The 25,732-nt window shown below is 50.9% G+C and overlaps 1 long non-coding RNA gene across 2 annotated transcripts; it reads left to right on the top strand.

Moving 5' to 3' along the window:
* Positions 1-5,774: 5,774 nt before the first annotated feature.
* LOC115299386 lies at positions 5,775-25,095 on the top strand. 2 transcript variants are annotated; one of them, XR_003912160.1, is made up of 3 exons: positions 5,775-5,845; positions 23,873-23,983; positions 24,785-25,095. It is a non-coding gene; the product is annotated as an uncharacterized LOC115299386 (long non-coding RNA). The 2 variants fall into 2 exon arrangements; XR_003912159.1 differs by lacking the exon at positions 5,775-5,845 and adding an exon at positions 21,086-21,186.
* The last annotated feature ends 637 nt before the right edge of the window (positions 25,096-25,732 follow it).

The raw sequence follows: 25,732 nt of genomic DNA, 5'->3' as shown, positions 1-25,732 counted from the left end.
AAACCTGCTTCACCCTCCTCTTTCCCGTTTGGTAAGTGGCAACTAGGTGTTGAGGCCAAAAACCTGCACCCTTGATGACTCTCTCCCCTATTAGGAAATCCTGTCCACTCTGCCTTGAAAACATTTCTGGAATCCTTCCACTCTTCCCAGCTCCATGGCCAAGCCCTCGCCATTTCCCACCTGGACTGTTGCAACAGCTCAGGCTTACTGGGCTCCCCCCACCTCTACCCGCGCTCATTGTCTCTCTGTGGACAGAGTAGAGACACAAAAATACTAGTCAGATTAGGTCCCTCCTCTGCTCAGATGTTTCATGCAGAGGAAAACAGACATCTTTAAAGGGCCCAACAGGCCCTACCCACCACTGCTCTGTTTTGGCCCTGACCGGCCCCGCCCCCTCCCCACTTCCTCTCTCCCTGTCCCCTGCTCCAGTCACACTCGTCTCCTGGGCTATTCCCACCTTTGAGTTTTCACACTGGCTGCTCACTCTTCCTGGAACGTTCTCTCCCCAAATATCATCATAGGTTAACCCATCACCTCCTTCAAGTCTTTGTTCAAGGGTCTCGTTCTCCATGAGGACAACCCGTGGCCGTCTTGCTAAAGCTGTGAAGCCCCTGACCCCTCCCTCCTCTACATCCTCATCATTCTGCTTTCTATTCCTTCAACCTCTAGTGCTCAACCGCTTCTAATAACGTAACTTACCCCTTTTCCTCTTTGTTTCTCTCTCTCTCTCCAAATAGACAGTAAGCTCCATGAAAGCATGGCTTTTGTCCCCTGCCCCCAACACTGCTGCTACGTCTTTAGTACCAAGAATAAAAGAGACTCAAAAATATTCGAAGGAAGGGAAGAAGAGAGGGTGGGTGGTTGGAGGGCAGGAAGAGGAGGGCGAGGAGAAGAGAGTCCTGGAGGAGGGGGCAGCATGGGCCCAGGCAGGGTGGCATCGACAAGCAAAGCAGGGCGGGGAGCCCTTGGCCTGGCTGGAGCCTGGAGCGGTCTGAGGGCTGTTGGACGTGAGCCCTTCTTCCCCAGCCTGGTGCCCAGGCTGAAGGAGCAGCCAGTGGGAGGTGCAGCAGCCGTGTGGCAGGCAAGGTCGCCCCCAAGCCCTGTGGCAGGGAGCACCGGCTCCACCTCAAGCCCCAGCTGGGTGCTGGACCCCAGGGCTGAGGGCGGTACTGCCTGGGTAGGCCCCTGGTAACAGCCACAGTAATTACTGGTTGTATGCGATTAGGGGATAATTATGCTTAATAAGTCCAAAAGTAATTACCATGCAGGCTGCTTGCTGCTTTGGAAAACAGAGGCCCCTGGTGAGCAGGAGCTGGAGAATTGGAGAAGGGGGAGAATGGGCATCACAGAACATCAGAGGCACTGGTTCGTTTCTCCAGCAGATGCCTGAATCCTCCCGGTGCTATCCCCACCAGGGAACTTGCTCACCTCCAGCGACAAGGCAGCTCCTTCCATCCTCGGACGGCCACATACACAATTGCAGCTGTTTCTGGCCACACCATAACCTCTTCACTTGCACTCAGAATCTTAGCATATGCACAGAGAACTAAAGTACCATTGGGAAAAGGAGCGAAGTGCATCATCACATGCATTGCCACTGGCTGTTTTATTGACTCACAATATCACTAAGGTAGTATTTCCCATGAGTCTCACCGCACAGGTGAACAGACTGAGTCTCTCAGAGGCCAAGCTCGCAGCAATGGAGAAGAGCAGAGCCTGAGTTCACATTTCAGTCTGTCTGATGCCAAAATCTATGTTCCAAGCACCTAAGCTTTATTGATTCTCCCTGAGGCTACACAGAGCCAATCCAACCCACCTTCCCTGAAACTAACCCAGGCCCTCATGAGTCTTATCTTTTTGACTCTAGACAGACTCAGTGGCTGGACTCTGATTGTGCCCAGGAGGCCACGTGGTGTAGTGAGAGGGACACCTGTTTCTTTCCATTGCTTCTGCTGCCAACTAACCCTGTCGCTCTGAGCAAGCCGCTTGATCCCTTTGGGCCTCCATTTTCCCATCTGTGCCAAGGGGGTAAAGAGGTGCCCAGTTCATGGTTTTTGTTTCTCTCCCCCTCAGCCCAACCCTAAGACCTTAGCAGCTCCAGGCCCACACTGGCCCAAGGCTTCCACACCCGGGGCCTGGAAAGACTCAGTGACCTTCTCTGACCCTTAGATTGGACTGCCCTGTAGAGACACCCCAAAAAGATGCCCTAGGGGTGACAGGGAGGAATACTTTGCTCTAGACACACAGCCATGCACTTCCATGACCGCAACCATCTACTTCCAACTTCATTCTTAGAACTTGATTTCCAGGGGAGGGGGACAGAAGTGGAAGTTTGCAAGACACCAAGAATATCATATTAACATACAAATGTCCTCCTTAAATTTGCTGCCATCATCTGGGTAGAGATGTGTTTGTATGATTAAAATAACTTATGCTGATATAAAGGATGACACTTTTTTTAATGCTTATTTTTTTAAAGAGAGAGACTGAGTGCCAGTGGGGGAGGGGCAGAGAGAGAAGGAGACACAGAATTGGAAGCAGTCTCCAGACTCCAAGCTGTCAGCACAGAGCCTCATGCGGGCCTTGAACTCAAAAACTGTGGGATCATGACCTGAGCTGAAGTGGGAGGCTTAACTGACTGAGCCACCTAGGCGCCCCTAAATGATGACACTTCCGGGTCCATTTTTGCCCTTATCTCTCCACCAACTGCTGGGGCATGGGAAGCATTGTCCATATCTCACACATTAGACAACTGAGGTCCAGGAAACAGAAGCAGCTTATCCAAGATCACATGGCTAGCAAAAGGCAGAACGAGACTTTGAATCCAGACCTGACTCCAAAGCCTGTAATTGTGATCACTACTCTATACCTCGTCACAGCCTCAGAGCTGGCTGCTCTGGCATCAGGGAAATCAAATAAGAGGTGATGCAGGCTTCAAGGGTCAAATCCATATTTCCCCACAGCATTAGAGCCCAAGGGTGTCATCAGAGGCTGGTGAAGCTGTCTGGCCCATCCTGCCTGCATCTTTCTTGGTAGAATGTCCAGTGCAACTGCTTCTCCACTGAAGATTATCCCCTAGGTCCCAGAGGGAAAGAGAAGCATCTGACATGAGTAAATACAGCAATAGAGGCATCTCATCCATGCCTGGAGCATTGCAACAAGGGGACAGAGAACACAGAAACAAAATTAAAATCGCTCTAGCACCCTACATTGCCGGGCCTTTAGGCCAAGAGAAAGAATGGAGTGGACTTCAGAACACCACAAATATAGAATCAGGAGGGACTATCCACCCTCAAGCTCCAACGGTGGGAAAAAAATGTCTCCTGCTGTAAAAATAATAGAACTGCCAGCCACCCAGAAAATCTGCTCCATTAATATAAAACATACAAAATGATTTATATTTTCTGTGAGAGGATCAAAATCACAAATTGTTTTCAGAAAATAATATCACTGAAAAACTGATCCATGGGAGAAGCAGGGTAGGGTTGGGATACAGAAATGCTCCTCAAGGTGGTGGGGTCCCAAACCACCCCTCCAAAGATTTCCAAACATGAGGAAGCTAGGTACTCAGCTCAGGAGATTCTCAGTGAACAGGTACAATGCACAGCCTGGGAACCACAGTATTGATGGCCCTCCCCGGGATGCTCTGTAGGTCTGGGTTTGAGGGACCACCACGCAGGTGCCAGACATCTTTCAGCACCAGGGACAGGGGCACATGCGCAGGCTCTCTCCCAAAGGTTCTTGGTCACTGCCTGTGCAGGGAGTTTAGCTCTTTTACTCTTTTCAGTTGGGAGAGATGAGGGGGGTCTTCTTACCTCCTCCCTCTCCTTGCTTGGGAGGAAAGCATATGTTCTTTGTGGCCACTGAGGCCCAAGACTTGCAGGACATGAAAAGCCAATGGTGTAGGGTTGGCGGGGAGGGTAGGCTCACATCCGTCTCAAAGATGAGGGACACCACCCCACCAAAGAAGACTTCCTGCTTTTACTTGACAGTGAGGGAGAAGCAAGGGAAGTAGAAGGGTCTTGGACTAGGGGTCCTGTGCTTCAGTCTTGAGTCTCTCCCTTGGCCAAGCCACTTCTCCCTCTGGCCCTGACTGCACCATTTCCCAGGCACTGTGGCTGGTAGAGTAAAGCTGGGGTTTGACCCCAGACCTTTTTGATGACCGAGATAATGCTTTCTACCTCTGCCCCACTCACCATGGTCTCAAAACAGTGAATAATACAAACCAGCATTTCTCAAACTGTGACCCTCAAAAGTGAGTGTGTCCCAAGAGACAAGCGTTCTGTGCTTCCAAAGAAAGAATGGGAAATACTATAGTAAAAACAAGTTTGAGAATTATGAGGGTAAACAAAGTCAAACAGATCTGTTTGCTGTAGGACTTCTGGGCCCTAGAACATGTTACGTGTGTTGATTGTTCGCGAGATGGTGGACAAGAAGTACTCAATGTTTCTCAAACATTCTTTCATGGAAAGCCTACAGGAACAGCTAACAGTATTTTATATATATGTATGAAGTGATTATATATATATATATATATATATATATATATATATATATATATATATCACTTATCATGTGCCAAGAACTATTCTAGTATTTTCCCAATGTTAAGGCACTTAATCTTCACAATAGGCTATAAATCAGATACTATTATTACCATTTTGCAGAAAGAGAAACTGAGGCACCAGGGGAATTAAGTACCTTACCTAAGGTCATGTGGCTAATGTGCTTCAGAGCCTGCACTTTAATTGTGTTACTGAACTGCATCTCCCACCTTGAGGATCCGAAGTTCACATGCTGCAGTCTGGGAAGCGCTGTCTCAGGTGCATGTCTATTTAACCTTGGATTTTAGCAATAGATTTTCCTTTTCAGTTTTATTTGCTCTGGGCTGCTGTTCAGATTCCTTGAGCAAACAGTGGCAGGCCCAGGTGATGACTGGGAGGCAGGAGGAGCCCGTGTGGTTGTGTGTATGTACGTGTGTATGTGTAAGGTTCAGGTTGGCTTGGCTGTGGGGAGGCTGAGAACTGCTGAATTTCTAGTCCCCTGGTGAGCAGCCAGAGACGGGGGAGAAATGGAGAGTGCCTTCAGGAAGAAGGGAAGGAGGAGCAGGGAGGTAGAGGAGAGGAAGACAAGGGCAGAGGAGGAAGGAGGGCAGGAGAGAAGGAAGGAAGCAAAGGGTGGAGAGGGAGAGAGAGGAGACAGTGTCGGGAGGAGGAAGTGGACAAGGAGCAGAAAACCGAAGGGAATAGGGGACATCAGGAAATGAGCAGGAAGTGGGGACCACCTCCCCTTAGTCCTGGGGCTCTGTCCCACCTTCCTCTGAGGGCCTCACTTGCCCCTCTTCTGTGACAGCACTTCCCTCCTCTGCAGCCTCAGCCCAGGTGAGGCCTCCAGTGCATAAGGGCTCTGGGGACACCTGGGGAGCAGGTTTGGGGACTGGTCCTGCCTGTGAGCCCCCAGGACTGTGGCTTGGGAGCCCCTCCATCCCCAGAACCCTATTCTGGGCCCAGCCTCTCTCTGGCTTCTTTTCCGTGTTGTTTCCCCTGAACAACCCAACACCTGTCACTCACCAGCATTCTCTGGAACTTCAAAAGAGTCTGACACAGTTTCTCTCCCATGGCCCTTCCCCGCTTAGTTGGTTCATCTGCATCTCTCATTTTCTGGTCTCAAAAAAAGAAATCTGAAACATAGATCTTGCTTCTCTTTCCACAGAAACATCAACACCAAATTGGAACATCGCTGGTGACAGTACCTGCTCCGGGCCCAGCCCTGGGGCTTCCTTGAGGGCATCAGGGTGATGTCATCCCACCAGCCCGAGACACCAGTGGGCTCCAGCCCCATCCAGGTCAGCCCCCACCCAGCCTGAGGTCTCTCTCAGCCCAAACCCCATGACTAGCACTTCTGGGAGGATATTTGGGGCCAATGTTACCATGGTAACCATGATACCAGCGGTTGTATTCATTATGCTCAGGGTGTAAAATTATATGGCCTAGAATCAAATAATGAGAAACAGCTAACATCGTGGGTAGAGCAACAGAATGGAAGTCCACGCCTGCCTCTGGCTGCAGCCAAGTTACCACCAGGCAGAGGGACTCTGACGTGTTACTTCCTTGTCCTTGCGGTACCTCACCTATCAAATGCACATCCGTGTGAACACAGGGAGGGTTGGATGGGATGATCCCAAAGGTCTCTGAATTGTTGGATCCCTCCAGTAGCTAAGTGACTACCTGAGGTTCCCCACGCACACCCCCAAAACCAGCTCCAGGGAGAGAGGGTGGAGAAATAGTCAAAAAGGTATCAACCAAGCCTGCATTTTAGGTCTCACTGCCATGGCCAGAAATCAGAAACATTAGTCCAAAGGAAGGGAACCTCCCTCCTGAGTTGGTCTCCCTTAGAAAGAATACACCCTCCAGGGAGCAGATAGCCTGGAAACTCAGAGTTCCCTTCCCACCTACCCAATCCTGAGAGCATCCCTTTCTTTCTTTTTAAAAAAAAATTTTTAAGTTTATTTATTTATTTTTGAAAGAGACAGAGACAGTGTGAGTCGGGGAGGGGCAGAGAGAGAAGGAGAGAGAGAGTCTCAAGCAGGCCCCATGCCATCAGTGCAGAGCCTGATGCGGGGCTCAAACCCGTGAAACCATGAGATCCTGACTGGAGCTGAAACCGAGAGTCAGATGCTTAACTGACTGAGCCACTCAGGCGCCCGAGAGCAGTTCTTTCTTTGGTCCATTCGTCCCACTTCCAGAGATCTGAGCACAGGCAATCCCCCGAAGTAAGGAAGAAACTTGAACACCAAGACATGCATCCATTTTGCTTACGACATGGAAGACTCAGAGTCCACAATTTGGCTGCCAGGGAGCGGCTGAGGAAACAGGGGTATATATCCCCAAGTGGAATATCGTGGCAGCCATTACCAACTCTAGTTACTGGGAGTGCAGGAAATGGCTCATGCTCTGGTGTTTAGTAGGAAAAACAAGATGCCAAGTGTGTGTGCTGTCTGGTTGTTTTTAAAGGGCATAGGAAAAAATACCTGGCTTAGAATAAATCCGTTTTCCTTTTTGAACCCTACTTTCCAAATCTCCACAGCTAACCTGCATTATCCTATTCTAGAAAGATTAATAAAACATTTTTTAAGTGGGCCTTGACAGCAAGGCAACAGGGTTTGACAGTCCTCGGTTCAAATCTCGACTCTGACGTTTTCTACCCCATGATTTCGTTGACCATCTGAGCTGTGGCGATTAAATGAGATAAGGCTTCTGGAGCACATAGCACGGCCTGGCACAGAGTGGGTGCACAGGAAACAGCGCCTGCTAGCTGGACTCCATGCGGCCGGCATTCACACGCCTGCTCTGGCTCAGGCCTCAGCCCCCTCCCAGAGTCCTGGCCTCCGTCCCCCAGCCTGCAGTTCTGACTCTCTGCTGCCCTCTCAACCGGCCTCCAGCCCCACTGGGAGAGTCTGTCCCCAGCCCCCAGCACAAGACCATCCCAAGATCCCAGCAGCCCCAAACCATGCTCAAGAATTTGCCCATAGGGGAGCCTGGGTGGCTCAGTCGGTTGAGCGTCCAGCTCAGGTCATGATCTCACATCTGGTGGGTTCGAGCCATGAGTCGGGCTCTGTGCTGACACCTCAGAGCCTGGAGCCTGCTTCAGATTCTGTCTCCCTCTCTCGCTGACCCTCCCCTGCTCACGCTATCTCTCTCTATCAAAAATAAAATGTAAAAAGAAAATTAAAAAAAAAAAAAGAAGTTGCCCATAGGTTTCCTCCAGGATGGCCAGCTGACAGTGCCCCACTCCCACGGCCCCTTCCAGCACCGAGTGCCCCGACCCCTAGTCAAGGACTCTCCATCCCCAGAGACTGTCCTTTTTCATAGGCTTTGCCACTTTCCCTGAGTCCTCTGAGGAAGACACAGTCAGGCCTGAGTCAGCCTCTGTACCCCAAGCCCTGCCCTGGGGAGGGGTGCGTCCTCAGATGAATCAGCTGGTGACAGCACCCCCACTCACCAGGCCTGGTGACAGACATGTTTTACCTCTGATAATTCCACCATTTTTGGCACCTAAGGGAGCAGAGCAGGCAAGAGAACAATGAATATTTTGTGGGAACTGGAGGCAACTGAGGTTCTGAGGAGTGACAGGCAGACAGGAGCAGGCAGGGGGAGGGGACAGGCTTGAGGTGGCCACATGAGAGGGCAGGGGCCTAGGACACAACCCTGATACCCATCTCCCTTCTGTTTGCTTCCACTCTCATGTCTTTTCTCCCCATTTCCTTCCCTCCCTCCTTTCCATCTTTTCCTTCATTTGTTTTTTTCTTCCCTCCTCCCTCCTTGCTTCCTCATTAATTCATTCCTATTTTTAATTCCTCTCCCATCTATTTGTTCAAGCACGATGCTAGCCTTTTTCCTCCTGCTCTGTGTTGAGTCCTGTGCTGGGCGCTGGGGACACGGATGAACGAGACACAGAGTGGGTCCGTAGGCACCACACTGACCACGCAACCCCATCACCCCAGAGCACTCCAGAGCTCCCGCGGAGAAGCCAGGGCTGCCCAGCCCTCTGGGGTATCTCAGAAGGCTTCCCTGAGGAGGTGCCCATCATGCTGGAGGATGAGGCCTTTACCCAGGGGGCAAGGTAGGGCAAGGCGAGAACAGTGTGTGCAAAGGCACAGAGGAGGACTGGCCAGCAGTGGCCCAAGGTGACAGTGTGGCCAGATGTTGAGGACATGGTGTCCCTTGCTTGATTTCCTGGGACCAGGCACTCTGCTAAGTGCTCTCTCCTGTACAGAGAGGGAAGCTGAGGCTCACAGAGTTGTGTTACTTGCCTACCAACACACAGCAAGTAAGTGGCTGAGCTAGGACTTGAATCCATACCCGGGTAGCTCTAAAGACCATGATCTTGCCCCTTGATCATGATAAACCGCAGCCCCGTGGTTCTCAGAGGAACAGGCCACCCTCAACAGGTGATACATGAAGCCCATCCCTGCAGGCTCAGGGGACGGGTGGAACTTCTCTGCCACCCACAAAGGAGCCTCTGTCCTGTGGGTGGGAGGCCTCAAGGTGCTCCGTGTGGCCAGGGAGAAATCAGGTCAGGCCTTAACCCTTGCCCCGTTTGGAACATCATGCCAGGTCTGTCTGGGAAGTGAGCCCACATGGTTCTGAGAGCAGGGCTCTCTCCCATGGCCCAAAGCCTTGTTCAAACTGGGCATCTGTCCCTGGCTTCTACAGGAGCGGGGTGGGTGGACCACATGGCAGCCGCTTACTCCCAGCCCCGCCCCCGGGCCTCCTGGAATCACAGCCTTGCAGAGGATGGGAACCAGGACCGTTCATGGAGGTCATCACCACCAAAAGCCTGCGGGTGGCAGTGCTGAGTGCCACCAACCAAAGCTGATGATTGACCTTGAACCACCACCTCCTTTCTAAATGCAAATAGTAACTCCCACTTCCTCCTTGCCTGTGTCTCCTTTAAGCTCAGAGAAAGGTGGGGCCGCCTGGGGTGATGGACAGACTGAGGGCTCTGGGGGCAGACTCCTTGGTCTGGGCTTCGACTGGTGACTTCACCTCTCAGAACTTTGGCTCCCTGATGTATAAGATGTTGACCATGATATCTCCCCAGTACCCTGTGAAAGTAAGTATTCATAATAGCTACATGAACTGATACAAATTAAGCACCAACTACTTTAGCTACATTTCATTCATTCATTCATTTTGTTTGACAAGTAGACACACAGTGTCTGTGTATGCTGGGCACCGAACAAGACATGGGGACAGGACAGGAGTGGGATACCCAAGACTAAGAAGGACAAAGTCCTTGTCTCAATGGACTGCATGCACATGTTGGGGGCTGCAGAGAGTAGAGCGACAAAACATACAAACCGAGTCAGACAATGGCAAGTGACTGGGAAGCTACTTGAGAAGGGTGTTCATGGAGGAATATCAGGAGGGAGCTAGTCATGCAAAGACCAGGGGGAGACATTCTGCAGAGGCAAGAACAGGTGCAGAGGCCCTGGGGCAGGGTTCGGGGTGGGGGTGGCAATGGGTTGTCATCCATGAGGCTACTGACGTTAAAGACAAGGGGCAGTAGGAATTGGCAGGGGCTGAGATTGAGGCAGGGAGTGTGGCCAGGTCAGGGTGGGTTTTAGAAGGGCTCCAGAAGGGGTGGCACACATCACGGGAGATCAGCATGATGGCTGTAGGTATGATCTTCTGCTCCCACATCATCATTTTCCAGCTGAAAAAGTCCTGCAGATGAGACCCCCTGGCCTAGGTGAAAGCCAGTCAATTTGTTAATGGCCCAGTGGTCCATCCTGATGCAGAGGATCCTTAGGGCCCCCAAATGTTAGGGCTGGCATTCTGAATAAGATAAAGTGGAGCCCTAGACTGCACTGGGACTGGCATGACCACTTTTCTGGCCACTTCCAGCCTTGCCTGCTTCCTGTGACATAACACTGTATAGTAGTGGATGCCAGGAAGGGGTGGCCCTTGTGTCTAGGAGAGCCCTTGGGAATGGCCATTGCAATCAGATAAACAAGGGCCCCTGGACAGATTGGGTCTGTGAAGCTGCAGAGAAGGGGACTCTTTCCCAGCAGCCAAAGCCTTGAACCTGGCAGAGAGTGTGGGAAGAGGGGGCAGAGATCTTCCCACCTCCTCCCTCAATACCTGTAAGCTGTGCCCACGTTCCCTGGAGACCCCTCAGAGCCCTTCCAAGAATGGCTGGGAAAGTCAGTGCCCTGCTGTGGGTGCCCAGTCTCTGCTTCTCCATTCTTTCTTTCTCCTCTCCCTCTGCATCCCCATCCTCTCTCTCCAGCTCCTCTCCTATTTTACCTTGTTCCCTTGTCTCCATCCTGCCCTCTTCTTCCTCTTTTCTGAATTGACTAGTTAATGGGTTGATGGACTGATGGATTCATTTCTCTCTCCCCTGGTTCCCAACAGTCTTATAGGACTACATGAAACTCAAGGTCAACAATAACCCAGTCAAGTGTTCTTGGGTGGTCAGGCTGTCTGGTGGTCAGGCTCAATCTAGTAACTGCATTTCCAAAGGAAGAGGGCTTCTGGTCCATCAGAAGATTGCCTACCAAGAGGGTTTCTCTCAGAGCGCTGTAGATAAACACTGTAATAGGAGGCAGTGAGGTGTGTCCCCCAGCAAGTGTCTGAAGGACAGCACCCCACCTTCATGTGGCCCATTGCAAACCAAACTATTGGATCCCAGCATTACCCAAGGGACTGCCAGGTCAGAATCACCTGGGAAACTTATTGAAACTACAGAACCCCAGGCTTAACTAAGTTACTAAACTGGATTTTCCAGGGCTGCTTTTTAACAAGATTCCTGGGGATTTCAGTGGACAGTGGGAACTAAGGAAGCCAAGGAGGACAAGGGGCTGGAGAGGGGACTTCTCTCCCACTGCACTCAGCCATTCACTATTTCCTACTATGCACCACACAGTGTGCTCACAGCTGGATACCTACGCATGAGGAAAGACAGAGTGCCTGCTCTGTGGAGCTCATTCTGCCAGGATCTTGACCCAAACCCTAATGCTCCTACTATGCCCCATGTAATTGGCCCTGCCTATCCCCTCCTTCCCCCACTCTCCTACAACTGGACCATTCATGTCCATGCACTGGCCCTCATCTGGCTTTTTGAGCACTCTGCACTCTCCCTACCACCCAGACTTTTCCATGGAGCTCTGTTGCATCTGCCTGGCATTCACCCCTACCACCACGCCCACCCCTCTTTGCCTTGTGAAAGTCACTCATCCACTGGAAACATTGGGAGTAAAATGGCTGAGAAGCTGGATTGCAAACCCAGAGAGCCAGGGTTCAAATCCCTACCCTGCTACTGACTAGCTGTACACATTGAACTCTACTCAATCTTTCTGAGCCTCAGTTCCCCGATCTGTAAAATAATGATTGCTCATTACTTCCTCAAGGAAGCCCTGACTCCTAAAACCACTTTGAGTTCCCTGTTACAACTTCTTTTTGCAGCTCCTGCTTCTTTTGGGTAGAGCTTACCAGTGTTTGTAACTACCTTTCCATTTGTGTAACTACTGGAGTCATGTCTGTCTTCCCCATGAGAACAAGGACCATTTGTAGACTTTGTCTTTACCACTGGCCACCACAAGGCCTGACACTTCGTGGGAGGTAAAAAATATTTGTCATATGAGCCAAGGAAAGATTAAAGTGCAACCCTCTTCAGGCCAGACCATCTCTCCTCCTTTTTGAAGTCAACATCAGCATGAGTCACAGTCAGAGGAACATTAGTCTTATACCCAGAAACCATGAGAAGGCAAGTTGAAGGCTTTATGTAGTTTCTTGAAAGAACGCCAAAAGTATTGGTCACATCCATCACTCGCACCAAATATCTTTAAATCCCTGCCTCTGGCCTGCTCTAGCCTCTCAGGAAAAGGGGCCAGTCTGCAACTCCAGGCCGGAAGCCCAGACCGAAATGCTGCTGGTCATTTTTCTCATGAGGGATCTAGAGCCCCTCTGGAACCTTGTGCTCTGGAACCTTCTTTCTCTAAGGGGAGGGTTCCCTGGCCTGCTGTGAATCCCTCAAAGACTGGTGGACAAAGAACTTTCACTCCCCTATCTCCAGGCTCAACCAGCCTGTCCTGAGGTCCTCTTGGAAGGGACTGAGGGAGGAGCCCCTGCCCCACCATTTACTATACAAACCAACAATGAGGGAAGACAGTCTTAATATGGGTGCCTTTAATCCCCTTTCATTCTAGATAAACCTAGAGTCCATACGGTCCTCACAGAATGTCTGTACTATAAGGGAGTTTACAAAAGAGGAAATACACTCTGAGCCTTCAGTAGGTTTCTTCCCTTCCCTGAGCTTGGGTTTCTCCATCTATGAGAGTCTGCTAGACTCCCTTCGAGCTGGAAACCAAGAGGGGTCCTGATAGACCTAGAGCAGCATAAGAAAGTGGCCTGGGACTTTGGGATGTGGGATTAGAGAGGGCCAAGTCTTCCCTGGAGTTGGTCACACTCCTGGGGCAGTCATGAAGACAAGAAGGCTCCTAAGTGACCACAAAGCCGAGGATGGCTTTTATCAAAGTGTATGTGGCACAAGAGTGCCTCTTGGGGGGCACCTGGGTGGCTCAGTCGGTTAAGCCTCTGACTTCGGCTCAGGTCAGATCTCACGTTTGTGGGTTCGAGCCCCACGTCAGGCTCTGTGCTGACAGCTAGCTCAGAGCCTGGAGCCTGTTTCAGATTCTGTGTCTCCCTCTCTCTCTGACCCTCCCCCTCTCATGCTCTGTCTCTTCTGTATCAAAAATAAATAAAACATTAAAAAAAAAAAAGAGTGCCTCTAGGTATAGGTCTTAACTACATATCACCTGTCCTTCCCATTGCCCTCAGGTAGTTTGCCTAGGACAGACTTTTGGGCTGCTTAGTGTCCAGTCTCCCTCAGAGGGCTGTAAAGACCCCCAGAGTCAGGAAGCACATTCATTTTGGGGCAGCTGGATGGTTCAGTCGATGAAGCATCTGACTCTTGATTTCGGCTCAAGCCATGATCTCACAGTTCATGTGATCGAGCCCCACATCAGGTCCTACACTGACAGTGAGGAGTCTGCTTAGGATTCTCTCTCTTCCTTTCTCTCTGCCCCTCCCCTGCTCTCTCTCATTTGTTCTCTCTCAAAACAAATAAACTTTAAAAAAAAAAACGCACACTTATTTTTGTATCCCTGATAATGTGGCATTGGTAGGGGGGACTGTATCCTGTGTGCCAATGGACACTCATTAAATGTCTGCTGACTTGATTTTTTTGAAAAACTGACTTCAGTGCCTGCTGGCTGTGTGATATTGGGCAAGTTTCTTTACCTCTCTGAGCTTCCGTTTTCTCATCTGTAAGACAAAAATAAAAAACATACATACCTATAAGGTCATTTTGAGTATTAAATAAAATGACACATGTAAGATGTTTAGCTCTACATCTATCAGAGACAAGGTTTTCAAAATGTTAATAACTAACAGTATTAATCATGGTAGTGAAGATGGTGGTGATGGTGATAATGGTAGTGATGATGGTGGCTATGTGGATGGCAGTGATGATTATGGTGGCAAAGTTGGCGGTAATGGTGGTGGTGCCAGCAGTGAGATGGTGATGTTGGTGGTGACGGTGGTGGTGGTGATTGTGGTGATGGTGATGATGATGTTGGTGGTGATGGCAGTGATGGTGGTGGTGATACTGGTGATGGTGGTGGCAGTGATGATGGTGGTGATAGTGGATGGTGCTGGCAGTGGTGGTATTGGTTGACGTGACAGTGGTGATGGTGATGGTGATGGTGATGGTGGTGGTGGTGATAGTGAAGTTGATGGTCGTGGTGGTGGTGGTTTGGTGGTAGTGGTGGTGGTGATGATCATGGTGATGTCAGTGGTGGTGGTTGTGGTGACATTGCTGGTGATGATATTGGAGGTAATGGTGATGGTGATGTTGGTGATATTGGTGGTGGTGGTGATGATCATGATGACATTGGTCATGGTGGTGATACTGGTGATGGTGGTGGTGGTGATGGTGGTGGTGGTGATTGTGGTGACAATTGCAGTGGTGGTGACATTGGTGTCAACGATAAAGATGACAATGTAATGATGGCAATGACAAGTCAGCTCAGGTTAACCCAGAATCAGCTCTCCCTGACCCCTTGAGTCCAGTCAGTATTCAGCAGAGCAGGTATTTGAAACTCTGACAAGGCCTTCCGGCCTCAAGAGCTACCACTGAGGTGGCAGCAGAAAGCACACAGCCATCCTCCATAAGAGGTTGGGAGGCCTCATGTGGCATGTTTTGCCAACAAAAGGTGAATGTAGTAATTTTGAAAGGAATATCTGTGCACTTGAGCTACTGAACAACCGTTTAATACAATGTTCAGCAGGGAAGGCGAGACACGTGGGCAATGAAAAATATGTATCCATTACATCCCAGAGGCTGGCTGACGCCTGTGTAGATCCAGAGGCTGAATTCCATGTGTCTGAGAAAGGGCTGCCTATGGAAACAAACCACAGCCCTTTGCTGAGCACCTGCCGTGTGCAGGCTGGGCTCTGTGAAGGGGTGCGGTTGAGTATGAAACCCAGTTGTTACCTTGAAAAGCCAGGTGTGGAGAAGGGAAGCAAAATATATAGAATAAAGATGCTAGTGTCTGTCCATTCATTCAACAAATGTCACTAAACACCTAGAATGTATCAGGCCTATGGTACATCCTGGGAATACTAAAATAAAAGAAAACTTTGTTCTCTAGGAGCTCCCTGCCTGGTGAGGAAAACAGAGTAAATAAATACTCACAAAAGAATGGGCTCCAACCCATACATTGGCCTTCACTCACAGAGGGCTCGCTATGTGCCAGGCCCTGAGCTAAGGGCTTTTCTTCTGTCATCTCATTAAGTTAATCTTACCATGAGCCAAGGAGCAGCCCTAAGGGTAAGTCACTTGCCCTAAGTCACAGAGCTTCTAAGTGGGTGAATCAGGATTTGAGCATGGCTTTGGGGCCCTTAGGAACCCTCCTAAGCCAAGGAGCAGCCCTAAGGGTAAGTCACTTGCCCTAAGTCACAGAGCTTCTAAGTGGATGAATCAGGATTTGAGCATGGCTTTGGGGCCCTTAGGAACCCTCCTGGCCCAGGAGACAGAGGGCCAACTCTACTTGGAGGACCAGACAGGGAGGTTCAGGGGAGATCACTGAGCTGGGTTACAAAGGATGAGGAGGAGTATGCCAGGAGGTGAGATGCAGAGGGCAGGCAGGGCTTGGGCAGAGAAAGGCATTCTACAAGTAGCCCCAGTGGGAACAAGTGCGTGGAGGTGAGAAAGCAGGCAGCCTTCCCAGGGGACAGTGAGAAGAGCAAGGTGCTGGCTGGCAGGTTCCTGCAGACGAAGGGGAGTTGACTCTGCTGAGTGAGGGGTGGGGGCCAGGTGCAGACACTGGGCTGAAAGCAGGCCTATTGGGAGCCTCAGACAGCCTGTGCTGAGCTCCTAGCCCCTGCGGGGCAGTGTACAAGCCAAGTGTGCCTCCTCGCCCCTCAGCATCTGGTCCTTAGAAAGACAAATCCCTCCTGGGCACCAGATTAAAACTCACTTTCAAGTACAGTTGATGTGGTAGAAAGAGCACAAGTCTGGGTTAGAATTCCAGCTCCAACCCAACTTGGGACAAGTGATCTAACCTTTCTGAGACCTATAAAATGGGCTGATTTATGGCTCCCTCACTTTTGTAAGAAGTAAACAGTACAATACTACTGAAAAGAAGAAAATGCTAGCTAGTAAGGACTGGCATCCGGTAGGTCCTAAACAATAGATTTTTTCTTTCTCTCCCCTCTCTTCCCCTCTGGTTTTCCGTTCTAGATAGGATGGAAACCACATGTTTTCTGCATGTCCTGACTTCAAATATTCTGTTCCCTTATCCCCACAAACCATCAAAGATCCCAGGAATCCTAAAGGTTCTGGATCCAAACCACGTTCTCCAGGATGTGCAGCATTCCTAGAACTATCCCGGAATGCCTTTGTGGGTCCGGGCTTGGGGTCCAAAAAATACCTTCTGCATATAAGGAGGATGTAAGCTTAATACAAGTAATGTGGGAAGATGCTTACCACATTCTCCATTGTTCTCCTCATCCATTTCTAAATTAGAAATAAGTCTAGGGGATGAATGCCTGGGTGGCTCGGTCAGTTGAGCATCCGACTTTGGCTCAGGTTATGGCTTCCCGGTTTGTCAGTTCAAGCTCCATGTGGGGCTCTGCACTGAATGTGGAGCCTACTTGGGATTCCCTCTCTCTCTCTCTCTCTCTCTCTCTCTCTCTCTCTCTCTCTCCCTTCCCCTTCCTCAAAATAAATAAACTTTAAGAAAAAAAAAGAAAGAATCTAGGAGCATCTCGGTTGAGCATCCGACACCTGATTTCAGCTCAGGTAATGATCCTAGGGTCACGAGACTGAGCCCTGCATTGGGCTCTATGCAGAGTATGGACCCTGCTTGGGATGCTCTCTCTCTCTCTCTCTCTCTCTCTCTCTCTCTCTCTATATATATATATATATATATATATATATATATATATATATATATTTCTCTCTCTCTCCATATGCTCCTCCCTGATTCTCTTGCTTTCTCTTAAATAAAAAATATACATTAAAAATTAATAAAAAGAAATAGGTCTAAAATACTAAAGACAGAAGACAGATGAGGTTGGTTGCTTCTGGAAGGTGCTAGAACCCAGAAGAGATCCTGATGAATCCCCCTACCTGGGGCTGGGGACTGGGAAGACACCAATTTCCTATCCACCCCTTCCCTGAGCTCTAGATACTTCTACCAACTGCCACTGGGATGCCTCAGAGGTGATGTAAACTCAACATGACCAGAACTCAGCTTCTGCTCTTCATCTCCAAGCCCGCCCCCACCGCCAGCCCCACGTTCACCACTTTAGTCTGTGGCTCCAAGGCTGACCAGATATCGAGACACCCCTCCCCTACCAGCCTCCCCCTCACCTATCACCAAGGCTGGTCTGTGCTACCTACCACCTGGTGGTCCCACACCTCCCCTCCTCTGCATCTCCACTCTTGTGACCTAAGCCAAGCTCTAGCTTTCTCTAGGGACAATCTCACCCTCCTGCCTGGTGGCATGTGTTCACAACACCCATGCTTGCAAAATGCAAACCTGCTTATGTCACTTCCTGGTTTGATGGTTCCCATTGCTCTTAGAATAAAGGCATCATTGTTTTAAAGACCCTTCCCTAATGGGTGAAAAGGCCCTGTAGGTTGGCCCCACCTTCCTGTCTATTCTTATTTCACGCCTCTCTCAACTCAGACACAGCACATTCCTCTCCCTTCTGCATACTTGCTCTGCTCCTTCCCACCCCAGGGCCTTTGCACATGTTTCTTCTTCTCCCTGGAAGGCTCTTCTAGCCCCTGTCACCTAAATAGCATCTTGTACTTAACATCTCAGCTGAAGGACTCTTCCTCCAGAAAGTCTTCTGTGACTTTCCAGACTAATTCTGGGTTCCCATCAAGCACCACATGTCTCTATGGAGCACTTAACACAGCTGTGATTGTGCATTGGTTTGTGTGGTCATTTGATTAGGGCCAGTCTCCCCGGGACTCCCCAGAGGCACGGACTGTGGCTGGTTTGGTTGATGCCAGAATAGAGGGCACTGGTACTTTGCAAGCACACAAGACATAGAACAAGATGAAGGAAGGAAGGAAGGAAGGAAGGGCATGAGGCTTCTCCAGGTGCCCGCCCTCCACTTCCTAATCTACAAAGGCAAATGGGGACAATGAGAGGAAAAGGGATCTGTCAAGTCACAGAGCAAGTACGCAGCTGCTCCAGGACGAGGAGGACCCAGGCTCCCTGACTGGGACACCCCTCCCCACCTGCTGACTTGGGGGTTCAAGCTCCACAGTGAGGGGAGGGAGGCAGGAAAGACAGCCCCGGAGGGCCACAGAAGAGAAAAACTTTATAGCTGGGTTTCTGCACACCTGGGCTCTAATCCAGGCTGCAAGCACCCTGGCGAGAAAAATGTGTTTTTCCCATGTTATGCTGGGCCCTGCCGACACTGCATGCAAATGTATGCAAATTATCTGCAAACACAGTCTCTGGCTTGGAAGAGAGAAACCGAAAGCCCAGTACCAGGGGGAGCCATCTGAGATTAGACCAAGCTGGCAGGCCCTTCTGGCCATAACGTTCTGACTCAACCGGTTGACTCCACAGCTGGGGGGAGGGGGGACATTAGCAGGTGTGAGCATCTCCCCCCAAATAATCCCCTGCCCTCCTGTCCTCCCATCAACTCCAGGGGACTTGGGTGCTGGGAATTTAGGGCTATTTTTCCAGAAGCAGAGTCACCCCCTGCCCACCCATCCCCAGTACAGCTGTAAGAAGGGTCTGCTCCGAAGTCACCACCTTTGGAGGAGTCAGTAGTGGCTCCTTATGGCCTCACTCAAGTGCACCCCAAAACAGAGCCCATGGCCCACCTTCAGAGACAGAACTTGTGGGTCAAGAAGGGCCCCCACCTTTTGCTTAGCTGATGCATTCCCCTCCCTCGAGACTCAGCTCAAGGATCCCCTGGGAAGCCCCTCCCTCATTCCCTCGCTGTCCCCAGTCAGCATGGACCTCCGCCCTCCTTGTATCTGTCTCCCTGGATGACAGAGCGCAGCCCCAGGGGAAGGCTGCTGTGTGAGGATCCGTCCCTCCCACTGTGCTGGGAAGGCCTCGGGAAGCTCATGACCAAAAGTGGGGACAATTTGATGTGTGAATGAATGAATGTGGATGAATGAATATGAGGGATGGGGCATCGCCAGTCTCTTCAGGGAAACCCTAGAAGGTCTGAGAGGGCCAGGGAGGCTGGAAAGTGTGGGCTGGGTAGATGCGGCCTCTGGTCCCCAGGTGCCCCTGAGCCCCAGCTGGCCCTGCCTTGGCTGCCACCTTCCACACCTCCTGCTCCCTTCGCCCCATCCCAGCATCCGCCTAATCGGCTGTCAGCACCCGTCCTTCCTCCAGAAAGTGAGCTGTTCCTTGAAACCTCACAGCCCTTGATTAGATCTATGGCAGCTTTCTAAGCAGCTCAGTGGTTCCCATGGCAACCCAACTGGTACCCAACTGGCAGCAGGCCACCTGGAGGAGAGGGAGGGAGGAGGGAGACAGGTGTGGAGTGCTGCCTAAGACAGGGAGATGCAGACATGATGGAGATGTCAGGAGGGGCCTGGCAAGAGAGAGGGGCCCATGTTACAGGGGCCTGGGGGGGGCGGTGAGCCGAGGAGGCCGCAGGACCCAGGAGAGGTCAGGCGGGGCAGGTCCGGGAGGCCGCAGGGGCTTGTGAAACTGGGGGATATGCGAGACAAAGAGACGCAGAGATGAAGAGAAGGGAGAATTTGAATAGGGGTGATCTGGGAAGACTGGGAGAGCAAAGCTCAGGGAGACAGATGGAAAGCCAGGGGTGAGGGCAGAAGGCAGAGAGCCTGAGCAGGCTGAGGGGAGAAGCAGGATGCCAGAGGCCCGCCCACTGGGGAAGCTAAGTCAGAAAACGGCCTCTGGCCTGCCCACACCTGCACAGTCCCGGCATAAGGAAAGAAAGAGAAGGACCCAGCCACCCCCCACGACGTCCCTCTGCCTCTGACCTCAGCCCATCTCCAGGCTTGGGGTGAGGGGCCTGGCGGAATAGAGATCTGCTTGACCTTCCAAAGGCAAAAGGGCCTCTTCCAAAAGCCCCCGCATGGCTTCAGCGCCCAGGTTCCTGGCAAGGCTGCCTAACGCGGAGCTTGGACTCAGGCAGGCAGTGATGCCGACCAAGCAAGGCGGTGGGCACCCACCCTGCAGGGCGGCCTGAGGCTGCCCGCCAGAGGACAGCTACAGACGGACGGGGCAGGGGCAGGAGATGTGGCCTGGCGTCGCTTTGTCAGGATGAGACAGCCACGGAGAGGTGCCAGGCTGGAGGCTAGAAATCCAAGGATTGCCCCGACTCTCTTTCTGGTCTTGGGCCCACTTGAGTCACTTCTTTGCAAAACCTCTTTGAGTCAGATTAGGCACTTGGTGGGAATCCTTCAGGGATGAGTGACAGGAGCCCAGCTCAGATTGGCTAAAGCCAGAGCAAAATGTATTTGCCCATGACATTAAAAAGTGCAGTGGCTTTTGGCATGGACCAGTGACCCGGCCCGCAGGTCCGTCAATGCAGGTCCTGAGGGAGGGAGGGAGAATTGGGGGGCGGGGGGCGTAGAGAATGGAGGCAAGACAAAGTTTCTGATCAGGCCTCAGTTTATTGAGAAAAAAACATTCATCTTATAAAGAGCAGAAAGCACAGGTCAGTTGCTAAGAAACAGGGTCACGTGAAGGGGCTAGGGTAAAGAAAAAAAAAAACAGAAGCCGCAGTTTTAGCACAGCGTCTGAGGAGCCGATAAGAAAGTCCAGCCAAGCTGTCTCCGGCCTTGAGCTGGGAGTGATAACACTGTCCAGCCCTGCAGGTGGCTGATCTTAGGTCAAGGCACACATCTCTTCCCCGGCTGCTCTTCTGGCAGCTCTCCACAGACCAGCACCCCAGAAATGTCCCAGAGGATGCCTCTCACCTTTACTTTCTTCTCGGCGCTGCATCCTCAGGCGGGCCCTTCCCTGAGGCAGTACTAGGTCACCAGGAGCAGCTCTAGGCTTACATCCTATCTCATCAGGAGGCTCTTTCTAATGGATGGTGCCAGGAAGTCTCTGGCCGATGCTCACGGGGCAGGACTGGGTCCCACGCCTGTCCCCAGGTAATAAGAGAGTGACACTGAACCCTCCCGCAACTGGACACACGCCAGGGGCTGCTCTAGGCACTTTGCACGTAAAAATCTATTCTGTCCTCAAAACTGCCAGGACTCTCATTTCTACTTCGCAGATGAGGAGCCGGAGTACAGAAAGATTCTATGACTTGTCCATGTCTCGTGGCTGGTGGGGCGGGACTTCCAGCCTCCACCCAGGCAGTTTGACCTCAAGGTCCAGATCCTCAAATGCACATGGGCACCTGACAGGCTTGCGAAAGCAGGTTCCCGGTTCCGGGGGTGTGGGCGGGGTCCAGGAATGGATGTTGCCGCCTGCAGACCACCTGCTGTCAGTAACACTGGATGACCCTCAGATGCTTCTCGAAAGCCGCTTGACTCACCTGCTTGAACCAATCACACTGGCTCTGATTTGTCACACGTGGGTCACAAAGCCAACCCAGGGGTGGGGGAAGGTGGGGGACCAATACCTAAGCCACGTGGACCAGAAATGAGGAGGGCAGCATAAAGGATGTAAAGAATTTCTGTAATCACAAAGATGAGATGTTTGGACAACTTGGTACCTTCCCTGTGCCTCAGTTTCCTCATCTGTGATTTGGGAATATTAACAGTTTCTGCTTCATGGGATTACTATGGGAATGAAAGGAGTCACTACCTGTAAAGTACTTAGGCTCGTGCCTGAAATATAGCAAGCACCTGATGAAAATTAGATACACACTCCAGGGGCGCCTGGGTGGCTCAGCTGGTTGAGCGTCTGCCTTCTGCTCAGGTCATGATCTCACTGCTCATAGGTTCGAGCCCCACATCAGATTCTGTGCTGACAGCTCAGAGCCTGGAGCCTGTTCTGGATTCTGTGTCTCCCCCGTCTCTGCCCTTCCCATGCTCATGCTCTGCCTCTCTCTGTTTCTCAATAATAAATGTTAACAAAAAAATTTTTTTAAGAAAAGAAAATTAGATACACACTTCATGCACATTAGCATGAACACACACACACACACAGCTTGATACTTGTAAACAAGAACACAAAAATACACAATCTCACACTTGCAAATATACATGAGCATGCAAACATATTCGGAGCATACAACTTCGAGCACGTGGGCACATGGACCATCCCAAGGACACACGTGAGAACACGGATGTGAACACAAAAGGACACGTGCCCTAAGACCTTGGCACCCACAGGAAGCTGGCCCCTCGGCTTGTTCTTGCGGATCCCCTCTGAGTCCACAACCGCCTGCTGCTCCGCCAAGTTAGCTCTTCTCCATGGGTCTCAGAGAGAGGAGGCAGGTTGGGGACAGGACCGCATCATAGTTAAGAGCCAGACATTCAAATCCATCAGAATTAGATGTGTGATCATCTCCAACAATCACTCCAACAATAATAGGGTGACCTTGAGTGAGTTGTCTAACCTCTCTGAAGCTGTTCTCCACCTTCCTAAACCGAGGATGACACATACCTATTTCCAAGGGTTGTAGTGAGAATGAAGTGTCTGGGCTACAGAAAGTGCTCCGTGAGAGCCGGCTGTGTGCACGGTTTTATTATGATAAGTATCTCTAGTTTCCGGAAGGGCTTCCAGGCGTGGGGAGGAATCAGTGCAAATTTGCACAACTAGCCCGGATGGGGTCAACCCTCGAAGGTACGGCAGAACCAGGTTCTCGCTCCCGCCATGGTGGCAGTGGGAGCAACCACGATGCCAATGCGGACTCACTGTCCCCTCCCAGAGCTGCAGTGTGCCCAGCAGGGCTGAGTGCTGTTCACGGTGTTCCCTGAGGCTCACAGCCTCCCCCTGCAGTTCCTTCTGAGTGGCAGGGCAGCGTTTCCAAATTACAACGCTCTGTCATTTGTATTCAGTGACTTGTGTAAATGTATAGGGTCCATATTGGCTGGGGGCAGGCACGATTTGCTTTGCAGAATGGCCTTCTCGCCGGGCAGGCAGCAGGGAGCCCGGCTTGGTGGGTCTGTCTGGAGTCACCCATGACAGCTTCACAATCAAGACCAACAGGGTGTTAGGACTAAGACAGCATCGAAGGGAGCGCTCCAAAGCTCTCCATGGCCAGGTCCCAGCCCCTGCACAGCCTGCAGCGTGCTACCCCCTCCCACCCTCCCTGGCAGTCAAACCAAGTGGTTAAGAACTTGGGCATGGGACAAGAACTTGGGCCTAGGGCATCCAAACAGACCTGGATTCAAATCCTGGCTTCACCACCCTCTCCTCATGTGGCCTTGGGAGAGTCCCAGCAGCTTCTGGGGCCTCAGTTCCTCCTCTGTAAGACAGAGCAAAAAAAACAGCCTACATCCGGGTGCCTGGGTGGCTCAATCGGTTAAGCGTCCGGCTTTGGCTCAGGTCATGATCTCATGGTTTGTGGGTTCAAGCCCCAGGTCGGGCTCTGTGCTGACAGCTAACTCAGAGCCTGGAGCCTGCCTTCAGGTCCTGTGACTCTTTCTCTCTCTCTGACCCTCCCCTGCTCACAATGTCTCTCTCTCTCTCTCAAAAATAAATAAAAACATTAAAAAAAAAAAAAAGAGCCTACATCCTCTAAGGCAGAGACATCAGAGAGAGATCCTATATGCTGGCGTGTAACAAGTGCTCAATCAACAGCACCTTGGATTTTCCACCAGTCGGCCTCCTCTTTAGGTGCCTTTTATGTCTGGTTTTTGTCTTTTTTTTTTTTTGGCCCAGAAACAACCTCTGAGCCTTGGCTCCCGGACAACCATCTCCCACTGGCACCTGGAAACACCATTTGGCACGGACTCCCAAGAAACAACAGCAGCAGCATCTCCCTTATACGAGGTGTGACTCACTTCCGTTTTTTAAATACGCTGAGCATTAAACTGAGACCCTCGATGATGGGGTGTTTGTGTTGTGTACCGTTGTGCCCCAGCTCCTAGAACAGTGCCTGACACACAGCAAGCACTTAATAAATATTTGTCAAACTAGTGGATACATTTGTCCACTCACTCATTGTGGAAACAGAGTTGGCATCTACTCTATGTCAGACACTGAGCATAGACCAAAGTCAAGTATAAGCTATAGGGAGGGGGAAACATGGAGGCAAAGAGAAGGTGACAGTTCCTCCAAGAGGCCTGGCCCAGCCTGTGAGTCCAGAGTAATGATGATGTGTGTTCAGAGTGAGCAAGCTGGTAAGGCCCCAACTCCCTGGCTTCTGAGCCTGAAAATCTCCTCCCAGTTCCCTGGCATCTTTGCTCACACCCGACTTTGTTTTTCTAGATTTTGAGTAAACCTCTCAGTGACAAATGCTGCTGTTTCTTTGCTGGGCCCAGGGAACCCAAGAAAGTGCTGAAAATTTATACTGATCCTTTGCAGGGAGCACTGGTGACTGGAAGCGAATGCAGAGAACCCTGAGGGCAAGTGAATCAGGAGCTCTGAGAAGCTTGGTGTTACTAAAAGAGCTGGCCAAAGTTGGACCAGGCTCCTCTGCTTACTAGCTGTGGATAATCTTGGCAAGTTACTTTGCTTCTCTGAGCCTCAGGTTTTCTATCTGTAAAACAGGGACCATTGTAGCAACCCGTGTGATGCATGTGAAGATTCTCCATAGGAAAGAAGTGATTTTTGCTTGTGTTTTTATTTCAGGGTGAAAATTAAGTGGAATGATGAAAGAAAGGCACTCAACCCAAATCCTAGCACATGGCTGGCAGCTCAGACTTGCAGAATCTCCAGCACAGGGGAAGATATCTGGGAAAGAAGAGGGCTCTAAAGAATGATGACAAAGATGGTGATGGTGATGATGACAATGGTGATGAATATGACGATGACGGCGGTGAGGATGATGATGATGTTGGGATGAAGGAAGGGGATGACAACGGTATTGATGATGATGATGAGGGAATGAAGGAGGTGATGATGTCGGTTACAATGACGGAGGTGATGGAGATGTTGTTGGGATGAAGGGGATGATGATGATGGGGGATAGTAGCAGGAATAAAGAAGAAACCTGTACCGAGTACCTACCTTATTTCGGGTTAGGCTCTGCTCTAGAAGTTTTCCAGGCACTATCATACTGATTCCTCATTTTTACCATACTGTTGGCCCATTTCACAGATGAGGAACCAGAGGCTCAGAAAGGTTCAGTGACTTACCCAAAACCGCACATCTCAATTCCAGGTCTGTGTCCAACTGTGGGCCATTTGCTCTCAACCCGAACCATCCTTGGTGAGTGGGTATAGCCAAAGCTGTTCCGGAACCCAAGACGTGGCCTCTACCCAGAAAGAACTTTTTCTGATCTGCCATTCTCTGCAGCTTCCTGAGCCACTCTGCTCAGCCTTGGGGCTGGGGACACTGGAGAGGCTCACACAGTCCCTTTCCCCCCAGGGACCTTCAGGTGGCACCAGGTGAGTGGGGAGAGTGCTGCGTGAACAATGGACTATGAAACTAGGTGACGAGAACCACTCAAGGCAATGGGAGCATCGTGAGGCACTAATATTCCTTCCTCCAGGGACAGGCACAGAAATCATCGCAGAAGCAGTGACTTTGGGCTGATTTCAAGGGAGGAATAGGAATGTGATGATAAAGTGAACCTGG

The sequence above is a fragment of the Suricata suricatta genome, chromosome 8 (genome assembly GCF_006229205.1).
Source record: "Suricata suricatta isolate VVHF042 chromosome 8, meerkat_22Aug2017_6uvM2_HiC, whole genome shotgun sequence".
NCBI classification, from domain to species: Eukaryota; Metazoa; Chordata; class Mammalia; order Carnivora; family Herpestidae; genus Suricata; species Suricata suricatta.
The sequence above is the reverse complement of the archived record's forward strand: the minus strand, read 5'-3'. Positions and strand labels throughout refer to the sequence as shown.